The sequence below is a fragment of the Strix aluco genome, chromosome 3 (assembly GCF_031877795.1).
Source record: "Strix aluco isolate bStrAlu1 chromosome 3, bStrAlu1.hap1, whole genome shotgun sequence".
Classification (NCBI taxonomy): domain Eukaryota; kingdom Metazoa; phylum Chordata; class Aves; order Strigiformes; family Strigidae; genus Strix; species Strix aluco.
The window spans coordinates 44,747,484-44,759,412 of record NC_133933.1 but is presented as its reverse complement, the minus strand read 5'-3'; positions in this window follow the sequence as shown (position 1 = coordinate 44,759,412).

Sequence of the window (11,929 nt, the reverse complement as noted above, 5' to 3'; positions counted from 1 at the left end):
GGACTCAGATCCAGTAGTGGACCGGTCCCCTCCTCTCTCTTTACTGAAGTTTCTTCTCTCAAGGACTGGTAGGATGGGACAGAGTAATAACAGCAAGTTACTAAACCTGACTCACACAGCATGCAGGTGGTATACCTCATCACAGTTGGTATCTCTCCTAGAAAGGATGTAGACCTGTCAAAATTTACAGATGCAGGGAATTTTCAGACATTACTACAGCAAATAGCAGATATAACCGTGAAAGAGCTATACAGCCTGCCATGTATCTGTATGCAGATAGACAATAGTGAAGGTCAGATTTCCTTTTACTGCATATTATCTTTGTTTCCCTTGGAGAAACACCTTTTTCAATACCATAGGTTCAGGTAGTAACACCACTCTTTTATGTTAAAATAATTGTAAAATCTGCATTCCCAGTAAAGCTGTGGCTTGGTTTGTAGTTCTTCAGCTTACAGTGCTCCGCAAGCTGAAGTAATGCACTCCAAGAAGCATCGTGAGACACCAAGGGCATCCTGGATCAGACTCTATGAGGTTGGTCAGATCCCACTCAAGTTTCCCCCCATGATTTCTCTTACCCAAAACTACGAAACTACTAATGCTGTACAGAAGGAAGAGCAGAGCTCCTGCTGAGTCCAGCTGGAGTCTAATGGAGGAGTTTGGAGTCATTTGCATTTCTGATGGGTTTCAGATAGCTCACTGATAGCACAGATAAAGGTAACAACAATGGCTACAGACTGAGCCAGGGCAAGCGCATCAGTAAGGATGAGGGGAAGTCACACAGTGGAAGTCCCTAGCTCCACTAAATCACACAGCATTGGAGTAGCCCTGAAAGGTATTTTGCACTTATCTGTTACCCTGACAGGCAGCAATCCACAGGGCAGAGACTCCAGGCAGCAGGCAGACATGGGGAACTTGGAGAATTGTCATCTTCCTGTCTCTATTTCTGCTCACAATGGTTAGTGAAAGGAGCTGAACAGGGCTGGCAGAGAAGAGCTCGTATGCCAGCTGTGGGGAAGAAGCAGGTCCAGCCCCACACCATCCAGTTCACTCAGCTTTTACTTCCTTTCTTGTATAGGTCCACTCTCCTCCTCCTGTATCTCCTACATGAAGTAGGAATGGCTGTGGAAGGAGCTTTCAACATTGTATATGGCAGTGCTGCTTCTCCTTCAGTCCTCTACCCACTGTCATATAGCAGCTACAAGTCCAAAAGTTTCTGTCCCTTTCCCCCATGACTGCTGCAGATAGGGCATCATCCTACCAGAGCCTCAAGTGGCTGAAGGAGACAACACTTGTGTTTTACTGCACATTGCTACACAAACAGCAGCTTCAACGGCTTTTAAATCCAAGACCTGTCTTTAAGAACTGTGATGTCTATTTGAGTCAAGCAAGGCAATTTTACAGTTTGTAAAAGCCTCGAACAATCCAGCTACCAACTGCAAAACTGGGCTGAGTCACTCACTGTATCAGGTTTGATATTTATAAATAATTCTGCGTAGATGTATATAGGACAAAGCACAGTTCAGCCATCTGCTACACAGCTGGATGGCTTGTGTCACACACTGGCTGATTTGAAGGTTGACCAGTGTATCTTTCCTGAAAGAAAGAAAGAAACAAAGAGAAAAAGAGAGAGACAGGGAGAAGGGAACAAGTATTAATGCAGAGGCATAACACCTCCACACTTTTTTCTAGTTTATGTTTGCTCTTCTATTTTCCTCAACAACGTGCTATTTCAGCACCTCCCAGGTACTCATTCAGCAGCATGGCTAGTGCGTCTAAAGTGTGTAAGATGTGTGCTAGCTGTTTTGAGCTCTTTGGTGAGAAACAAGAGCCTGTGCCGGTGAGAAGCACGTAGTGGAAAGGACAGAGACCTGCCAGCTACCACTTTGGTCTTCTGACTCCCTCATTTTAGTTACAATGAACGTTTGAGTTCTGGAAATGTTTACATTGCAAAGAAAGTAAGTGTGGAAACACTTCCATTGATGTACATGTATTAAAGAATCTGGTCTGATTTGTTTATTCTTTCCCAAGGCAATAGCACCTTAGTGTGCCATCTGGCGATGTCTAGAAGGTGAGTGGAAGAGTTACTTGTGTAGAGTTGAGACAGAAAAGTTTCTAGAAGAAGTAGCTGCTGAACAGTGGTAGTAGATAGCATAGAAAACAGAAAACCTGAGCATCTGCTTGTCTTTTCTAAGGCTTCCCTTCTTGCTGGGCTGGGAATGATTGAGAAGCAAGAGACAGCCAAGTATCTGTGCCAGGAATCACAACAGCAATTTTCTCAAAGTCCATACATGGTAAATAGCCAGGATAACCTTACAAATGTTTAGAAAAAGCTCGGTATGAATGTAAGCTGACATGGATAACATTTTGAGTTGATAGAGTGTAGTGCAGGGACTCAGTCTAGAATAATCGACCTGATTTTCAGCAGTTCTAATTACCTGTATGCCTTGTAATGGAGTGAAGGGTAAACAGCTGAAACGGGGCAGTGTGAACCCTTGGTTTAAGTACTAGAAGGTAAATCAATATAATACAAATCTTTCTAATCACTTTGTACTTCAGCTTTGTGTCTCAGCATAGTCTCCAGAGATGAGAAGGAGTTAAAGGGAAACAAAAAATGAAGAAAGGAAACTGAAAAATTGCAAGTTCTTTGGATCTGATAAATAAATCTGATATAATATCTGGAATCATGATTTTAGACATGATGATTTCACATGTTTTCTCTTAACCATATATGCCATATTTCAAGTGTCTATAGAATAAAATTCTAAATCTTTAAATCACTCAGAAGTACATTGAACTCATTTCACCTCCAGATGCCAGTCATGCGTGAAATGAGTTTGATATGTTCAATTTCTTTTCACAGCTAGCAGAAGTCTTGGTTCCTACCTTAGCAGCAGAAATATATATGTATATATGGTTTGCAATCCTAGCTCACATTACAAATTATCATCAAAGTTCATTGGCAAAGCTGCAGGGAGTTGCTTGCAAGAAGTTGCTTGCAAAATGCTATCTAGTTGGTTTAAGTGTTTCACTACAAATTCATCCTATTAATGAAAAAAATTCATAATGATAAGGCAAACAGCTATACACAATATAAAAAAAGAAACAGGATGAAAAATGAGAGAGTTTCCCCATTCCTCAAGAGATTGATTCTTATTTGCACAAATCTGAAGAAACTGGCAGAAATTCAGAGTGTGTATGGGAAATAGGATGGAATACAAGGCAAAGTAAATTAATGTTTTCATCAGTTTACCTTGCATGCCCAAAGGAATACCATAGCCAAAAGTTGCAGCCACAGACACCAGTTATTTTTTATGTCAGCCATTTACCTATCCTCACCATTAATTATCTTTGTTGGAATTGCTATATTTGGCTGTGCAATTCAGACAGGAGAGTTGAAATTTAGCAGGAGTTATTGCATATTGCACTGCAAATCAGGAGGTGGTTTTAATGCCATTTGAGAAAAGCCATGTTGTAGTTTGAACTTTAATTTGATATCATTAACTGTACTCCTTGACTAATGCTGAAATCCTAAGGGCTGTTTCTCATGGCCTCAAGCTTAATTCCCTAATGATCAAGTATCACGTTATCCTCTCTGTCTGCCATTTCTCAAACGTGCATGGGAAACATAAATGTTACAAAGACAGATTTAATCCTTCTGTTTTATGATGGAAAATGTCTAAGGAGTTATAACCAAAAAATCCCATAGCTTTCTTACTAAACACTTTATCAGATTCTTTTCTTCAAATTCAGTAAAGTGTCATGAGATAGATGAGACAAAGAATAAAGTGCCCTGGAGATGATGAGAGAACAACACCTGAAATCAAATAGTGAACTTACTTGTGTCACATTGTTCTGAAGTGTGAATGTGAATAGCAGGAATCAAAGGCCACTGATACCAAGATTATAATAATTAGTATCAAATAGGAGATAGATATAACTGTCTTGGTTTCATTTCTCTGACAGCAAAGGAGCCCCTTCTAGGTGAAGGAAAGCCAGACTAGGAGACTGACCCAGTACCCTCATCTTCTCATTTAAAACTATCATTTCCCTCATTCTTACACCATTAAGACCAGACAGTCCTGCTGAACAAGCCACAACATATTTGGGACCATTCTAGGTGTGCTGAAATGTGAAAGAAATGCTAGGGCTTAAGGTTCAATTTGGTCTAAAAAGAAAATGGTGGAGGCAACTGTCCTGGGAGTTCCAGCAATTCACAGGATATATCCTTCTCCCCACCTGTACGGACTAGTATCTCAGCTGTGAGGAGTGGGTGAGCAGCTGCATGGTGCTTAGTTGCTGGTGGGAGTTAAACCACAACACAGAACAAGAAAAACAGCAGTAAAGTTGGTGCTTCTTTCCGTCTCAAGGTTGGTGACATTGACAAATTTTTCCCTTTTCATTTCATGGACAGTAAGTATCCTGCCTGCAGCAGACTTCTTTTGAGACCTTCCAGTTCAAATTCCTCCCTTCTCCACTTCTCCAAAGTGCACAAAAGCACGGCAATCTGCAGCGCCAGGAGTTTTGTTATATGACCTGGCTGGTGATGGCCAGCCTTCCTCTCAGCCATGGCAAAGCCCAGCCTTTGCTACAGTTATTCTTCTGTGAGCAAGCCAGACTTGTTTTAGCCCTTACTAGATGGTTGTTTACAGGAGCTGGCTCTCCACAGCTGCATTGAAATCAAGAAGAGTTGTTGTTGTTGTTTAGCCCTTGTAAGCATCTGGCTGTAGCAATAATAATGTCACTATTTAAGTACTTAATGCAAAACCCCTTCATGCATTCCACTGCTGACATTACATAGCACAAATTGCTTATTTATAGCAGTTTATTAAAGTATCTCGAGCTAATTTAAATTAATTCTGCTTGGTCGTTCCTCATCTAATAGCTATTGTTCATTGCTGCTTAGGTAGCTCACTCCTGGAAATAACCAAATGTGGTAGCCTACCCTTTTCATTTACATGATTTTTGAAAGCTCAGTTATAGGTCATTGATTCACCTTTTGATGTAAATAATAATACATGATGCTGAGAGCATGACAAATCTGGAAACCAAGATAAGTACCAAATGGCATTTTGCAGCAAAGGGTTAGCTTCTCAACATGAGCATTTAATTACATTGCTCAGCATAGCAGACGTATTAATTCTTATTGATGTTCCCCTGAAAAACATCGAGAATTAGGTTATAAGTACAGGCACAAAAATATCAAGCTGAAATATTGCTTTTGCTTCTTTGTGGTGTCAGTGGGATGGAGTCTCTCTGACTGCACCTGTGTAATGGATGCAATGACAGATGAAATGGGTTGAACTTGTGGGAGAAGCAGTTATCCTGAGGAGCTCCGTTGTGGGCTTTCTTAGAAGTGACTGACTAGAGAAATAGCCAGCAACCAGAGAGGCAGCAAGAAATGAGGATGGTAAATTGCAAGCAAACACAGGGCCTGAGCTGCTGACAAATGTGCCACATAGAAACAACCTGCAAACAGATGAAATGTGTCATATAAGAGAGGCTTGTAGTTACTCACCTCTGTTTTTTTCTGTCCAAACATCCCATTTCCATTACTGTTGTGGTCAACTCCATAAGAAGATTTGCTTCACACACCAGATGACAAAGTCAGGAAAGCCCTGGATGCTCATGATTGATCTCAGACTCATAAAAAAACAGTAAAAATTCATATTTGTTTGGTCATGTCGAGTGATAGCAGATGCAGGAAGGGGTGTGCAATGGACCTGGCACTCTCCTTGCTCAAACAGCCTTTCCTGACCTTCTTCAGGAGAAGGTGGCATGTCCCAGAAGCTGCCTGCCTTTCTGGGACAGGCTCCTTTGTGGCTTCTGTTCTGTTTTTATGTGGACAAAATCAAGAGTGGTGGGTTCTTCAGGTTCTTCAGTTTCTTGAGGTGTCTCTGTCATTTGTTGATTTAGTATAGGAGCAAAAAAATAACTAATACATCCAATTTAATTTATAAGTGTGGAGGCCAGCCTGGCAAATACACTCTCAGCTGTCAATATTTGACTCAGATTTGAGATGCAGTGATCTTACAGGATTCACTGTACAGGATACAGGAATTCTTGGCTTTTTAAACAATTCCAAATGTTAAATATTCTTGACAAGAGAAGTCACTTTTCTGACTCCACAGAAAGGCTTTAGGGACCACCATGCAGTTGGCAGACACATGCAGAATTTGAGGACTGCAAAATTAAGTTACATCTATCTCTATCCTGTGGATAAGAATTGATTTATTTTGGATTCAGCTTTTAGAAAGAGCTCTTTAAAAACCCAAATGGAAATATGTGATCCTGTTTTGCTCTTCAGAAAGCTGCTTGATAATAAAAGAAAAATAAATTACTAATCTGTGTTATACTAAACTATGGTTTAAAACGACACAAAGAAAATCAGCCAAGGAAAGTTCTCGTGAATCTTTTAAGACAGGTTATGCTTTTAGTCATAAGTTCCTCCCATTACAAAACACAAGAATTATGAATTATTGTAGACCTAGGTAAAAACAGAATATGTTGAGGAAGATACAGATTCAGTTATCAGTGAAAATCTGGTGAAACTCCTTTAACTTCAGTGTAAGAGAGAGAGAGATACAAAGTTTTAGTGGCGTACTGTGCAGTGCCGCACTTTATTGTTCATTCACCCTGCAGCTATAGTATTTCATCACTAGAGAGCAGCTGCTTGATATGCCTTGCTACTGAGTATCTGCCTCTTGAAAGTATCTCCTCTACAGAGAAACTATTTGTGTCCACATCTTAAATAGCTCGTGGTGCAGCACTCCACCCACCAAACACAGTGTTGTCCTTCTTTATTGCCCTTGTGTGTGGAGTCGGATAGTCAATGTGTGCTCACTTCTTTGCAACGAGGTGATCCAGAATTGTTATAGTGTTTTGAAAAAGAGGGCAGAGCACAGGAAGACTGCGAGGGTACTGAAAGGGCCATAAAGTGATCTCCAAACAGCTCTCAAATTGGTGAGATTCCTTTCAATACAGGGATATTCAGAAATGGAATGTCATGGTTCACCTGGCATGAGCAGTAATTTTTTGAATAATCCTATGATGGATAAGGACCATCAGTCTAATCCAGATTTGTGTAGGCTGTGGAAAACTTCTTATTTGCTCAATCGTAATATTAATATTAGGGAATTTATAGCCAGATTATCAACTTTATTTTGACTTGAATTCTCTGCAATGCACATTAGGATTTTTTTTTCACCAAGCAGAACTTCCTTTCTTAAGAATAGGGGGGGAAAAAAAAATCAGAAATTCTCAGAGAGGAAGGGAAGAGAAACTGTAGAAGACAACAATTTCTCTTTCTTCCTTGCTCACCAGAATTTAACAGTAATAAATCCCTATAATCCCATTTGCTGGTGGAGGGGAAAAAAAAAAAAAAAAAAAAAGAGGCCACTTATTTCCGCTGTGTTAAGTCTTGCTGGCCAGGCCAAGGGCAGCCAAACATGTCAGGAGTTGATGAGCAACCATCAATCATGCAAGCATTTCTAGAAACATATCACTGTTGAGGTGGTCCTATCGGCTTTCACTACACTGCTTCAGTGGTGGTGGCTCTTCAAAACTCTTCATGTATGTTGTTGTTTATCTTCATAAACTCAGCTGGAGAATGAGGAACATACTCCATAGAGCTACAACTCTCTTTAATCTCTTTAATCTCAGAGTGCTGGAGCATGTATGTAAAGGCACCAACTGATCAGGTAATCTCTGAAATGCATTTGTAAGCTTGTACAGGGGTCTTTCCATGTGGCAAAAGTTGGAAACTGTTCATTCGTACATCAATAATTTTTCTTCTGAATATCTGTCAGCAGGCAAAAAAAAAAAAAAAAGTTCTTACAAAAAGTAAGTAACGGCCAAAATTATTCTCTTTGTTTTGCATGTGTAGGTCACGTGCTGACATGGAGGGGATAAAAATATTCCAGTTATCCAAGTTCCCAGTAAGTCAAAAATAGACATAGAAATGATAAGCTAGTAAAAGTGTAAGTTTAGCCAGCATGATTCAAATTATAGTTCTGACATGAGAACATAACATTTTAAAAAAAAAATTTTGAGAAACTTTGAAATGCAGAAGGATTTAAATTTGGGGTTTTTTTGGGTTTTTTTGCCTGGACCCCATATAAGGGGGAATTTCCATGCAGGGCATACTCAAGATAGATACCTTTCCATTAATTTTTCTCCAATTACTTCTCATAATTAAATCCTGACTGGCTGTTAGCACTCTACCAGCTCAGTTAATAAGACCTCTTGCCCAAAGCTCAGTGTCCACCTTTCTGATTTTTAATATATTGATTTCCCAGTCATTTTCCCTGTTTGACCCTAGGAAATAGCATCTTGGCTTCTCCATTTGTCAGCATTATTTGTACATCTGGGCAAAAAGCTCCTGTATTTGAGCCAATCCCCTGCTTTTCTTGATTCTGTGGATCCTATTCATTTGTCAAATGCCTTTTATTTTTTAACACCAGGTTTAGCAACAGCACCTGACTGTTTCTGATACCTCAGTGCAGCAATGTTCCTTTCCTCCCCTCTTTCATGTGTTTTGAACCAGTTCAAGGGATTTCATAAAATCCTCACTTTCTTTAGTTGCTTCAAGCAACCTCAGGTAAGAACCACTGTTTCACAGATCTATCATTCAACTGAACATCTGCCCATGTTTTCTGCATTACCAAAAGTTTTACTCATTCTAGGAAACAGATGTAAGCATTTACTCAAGCTTTCAAGTGTTGACAATGCAATGAATAACATCAGCACCCTCCTTTTGCCCTGTAAATTAGACATAGAGGAAGTCTTGCTTTCTAGAGCCCTTGCTGGCCTTTTCCTCTTCTTCTGTGTCTGCTGGGAGGGCTAGAAGGGTTGTCTGTGACCCATGAGTGACACAGCCCGCAGCCACTCTGGCTGTCTCTGCTGTCCCCATGCCCAAGGTCTGCTGAACTGCAGAAATTTCTCTGCCAACTGCTAGGTCCTGCAGTCCTCGCTGTTCCCAAGTTAGAAAATTAATGAGTTAGAAAGGCGCGGCATGTCCTCTTACCCAAGTCCTCCTGCGTGAGGAGACAGTCTCCTCCGGATAGCCTGATTTTCAATCCAGGCAATCAACTCCCACATTAATCTCCAACACTTTGAATTTCTTTGCAGCATGACCTAATAGTTGTCAAAATCCAGACTGGGAAAGTTGTAGCTGGGTTTGCAGGCTTCCTGAAAATGTGATAAAGTTTAGTCCAATCAGAGCTTTATTTTCTTCAGTTCTTTCTGGGAAACTACAATTCTTTAAAAAAATGTTTTCTGGGAATGTTCTCCCCCCCCCCCATTTTATTTATTTGAGGAAGTTCTAGTCCTGATGGTAATGCACTTTGAAAAGCTTTGATTCCGGTGAGACCACGCATTATTTGTTGTAGCTTGGTTCCGCAGGAGTACCAGGTCAGTTTCTTTCGTCAGAGCTCTGCTGCTATGAGTACCAGCACTGCTTTGTCTTTATTATCCATCCACTCATCAGACTTCAGTGCACTGGTTTCTATCAGAGAGAAAATCAGTGAGACAAATCTAGTGTATTCCTTGGTGAAATTCCCTTACAGGAAAGCCAGAGTGCTGGCACAGCCAGAGCCAGGAGGGGCCAGGGGGAACTTGACTGTTGTAAAATAATCACTGTCTCTCCTGCCTCTGGTTTCTTCTTTGATAGTGATGCCAGAAAAACTCACACAGGATGTGGGATTATCCACTTAGCTCTGTCCTTCCAGACCCCTGCGTAAAATGAAAGCTTGATCTGCATTCCTTTCTGGTTTGTCATTAACTTTGTATAATTCAGTGATAGGTGTGACAAAGAAATTAGGAAACTTGATCATTTTTCAAAGGAAGGCAGATTTAATGGGCTATGTGGTTTTTCTCAAGATAACAACTTTAACACTTGAATTCTCAGTAAAATGGCAGTTTAACTAGAAAATTTTAGAGGCTTCAAATTTACTTTTTTTTTTTTTTCCAGATGTAATCATGTGCTCAACAAGGTACATCACCATATTTTTCTTTTTTCCTGAAAAGTTGACAGGCAGGTGAATGGCTTCAGATCTTTTCTGAACTGTATATACTCTAAATACCAATATTATTTTTTTGGTATCATGATCCTGTGAACATTTGACGTACAGGAACAATACACACGCAATCAGTAACTGAGCCTCTAGACCAGAGCGTTTCTACAGAACTCTCCAGAAACACCTGGTATCTACAGCTGCCTCCTGTCTTACAGGGAAACTGCTTTGTGACTAACTGTGTAGGTACAAAATATCATCTTTCATATATTGCTCATAATTTTTGGACAGTTGAACAAAATACACTTGCATAGATGCCTTTCACTCTGGGCTTCTGCATACAATTAAAAATGGAATCCTTACATTAGAAAACTAAAATAAGCGGCTACATCAGTGCTCCTGAAGTTCTGCAAAACTGGCAGCAAATCTAAAGCCCCAAGTATCAGTGACTGAAAACTTCTATTGATATGATCTCTGTTAGTCCATTAAATATTAACATTTAAAAAACTGGACACTTAAATATATGCACATAATCCAAGATAATTTGCATGGAGAATTAGAGCACTTCAAGCACAGGCAGACTATATTAATTCAAATAAAACTGGTACATATCACTGCATTCAGTGTTGTCTAACGGACAGAAATAGGGATAAAAGAAATTTTCAGGAGACCTATGAAAATTTTGAGATACGCACAGCACTGAGGATTACGTGTGTGACAACTCTCTGTCTAACAGAAAGAAGAAACTATCCCAAAATGCCAAGTTAGTCTTGTGTTCCAACAGACGGCTGGGGAGGCTGCCAAGAACAGCTAGCTAATGCAGCTTGCTGGATAGATACCTACATCTCAGCAGTTCCAAATATGCCAGCAAGGAGCACCGTTAGAAACCCAGATAGGGAAAAGAGAGGGAGAAGTGAGCAAAACTGATTTGGTTGGAAAGACACAGGTCATTGGCTCTGTCACAGCCACTTGGAAGTCAGGGATAACTTTGATATTAAAAAATAGGCACTGTCAGATCAAATGGTGTGTTATTACTACCATCAGGCTGTATGTTGTCACTTACTGAGATTTCAGTCATGGCAAAGCTTTGCCTCAGCACTTTCTAGAGAGCAAATACAATAAAATTTTTCTTCAGACCATTTTCCCATCTGTAAGACCAGGATGAAGCTATTTCCTCATAGAAATTTCGTAACAGAATGAATGTGAAGTGCTTGAAAGATTTCAGAAGGAAAGCACCACTGAAGGATAAAATCTTGTCACTGTTTCTTTGGCTTCAATACTGCAGTGCAAGCCTATGAGCAATATTGATGTTTGTAAAATTATCCGGGCCAGCCCTCAGTGCTGCCGTCTGGGAGGCTCCAGAAAGTGGCAAGACCAGTTCATTGATCTGCAGTGATTCTCCAAAACTCATTTAGCTTCAAGCTTTTCACTGTGTCTCCCTGGAGAAAATCCTTAATTAGAAATTTCCTTCAGCTATGCTTTTTAATCATACCTATTGCTTTATAGATTTTTTTCTGCTGTCCTCTGTGTTCCATTTTTTGGCTCACTGCATTTTAAGCAGTAAGCCAAGTTCCAGCATGTTTCCTCGTCTGGAGAAATTTAAATATCAATTAAAAGAAACTATTGATGTCAGCCAGGATTAATTTCTTCCTACTAATTTTAAAATCGTTGCTTTTGCAACGTCAGGTTAAAGTTTATAATCAATTCATTTAAAAATGCTTCTATAAATGCTTGTGCTGGGGGGCAGCTTTTCTGAATTTTATGAAACTGCATATAAGCGAAGATCAAAATGTAGTGATCTGGTTTTGCACTCAGTTAAGCAAGCATGTAACTTCAGTTACATGAACCTTTGACTTTATGGAAACCAGCTCTGCTTAACTTGTAATTCAGTGCTGGAGCATTAGAGGACAAATGCAGGA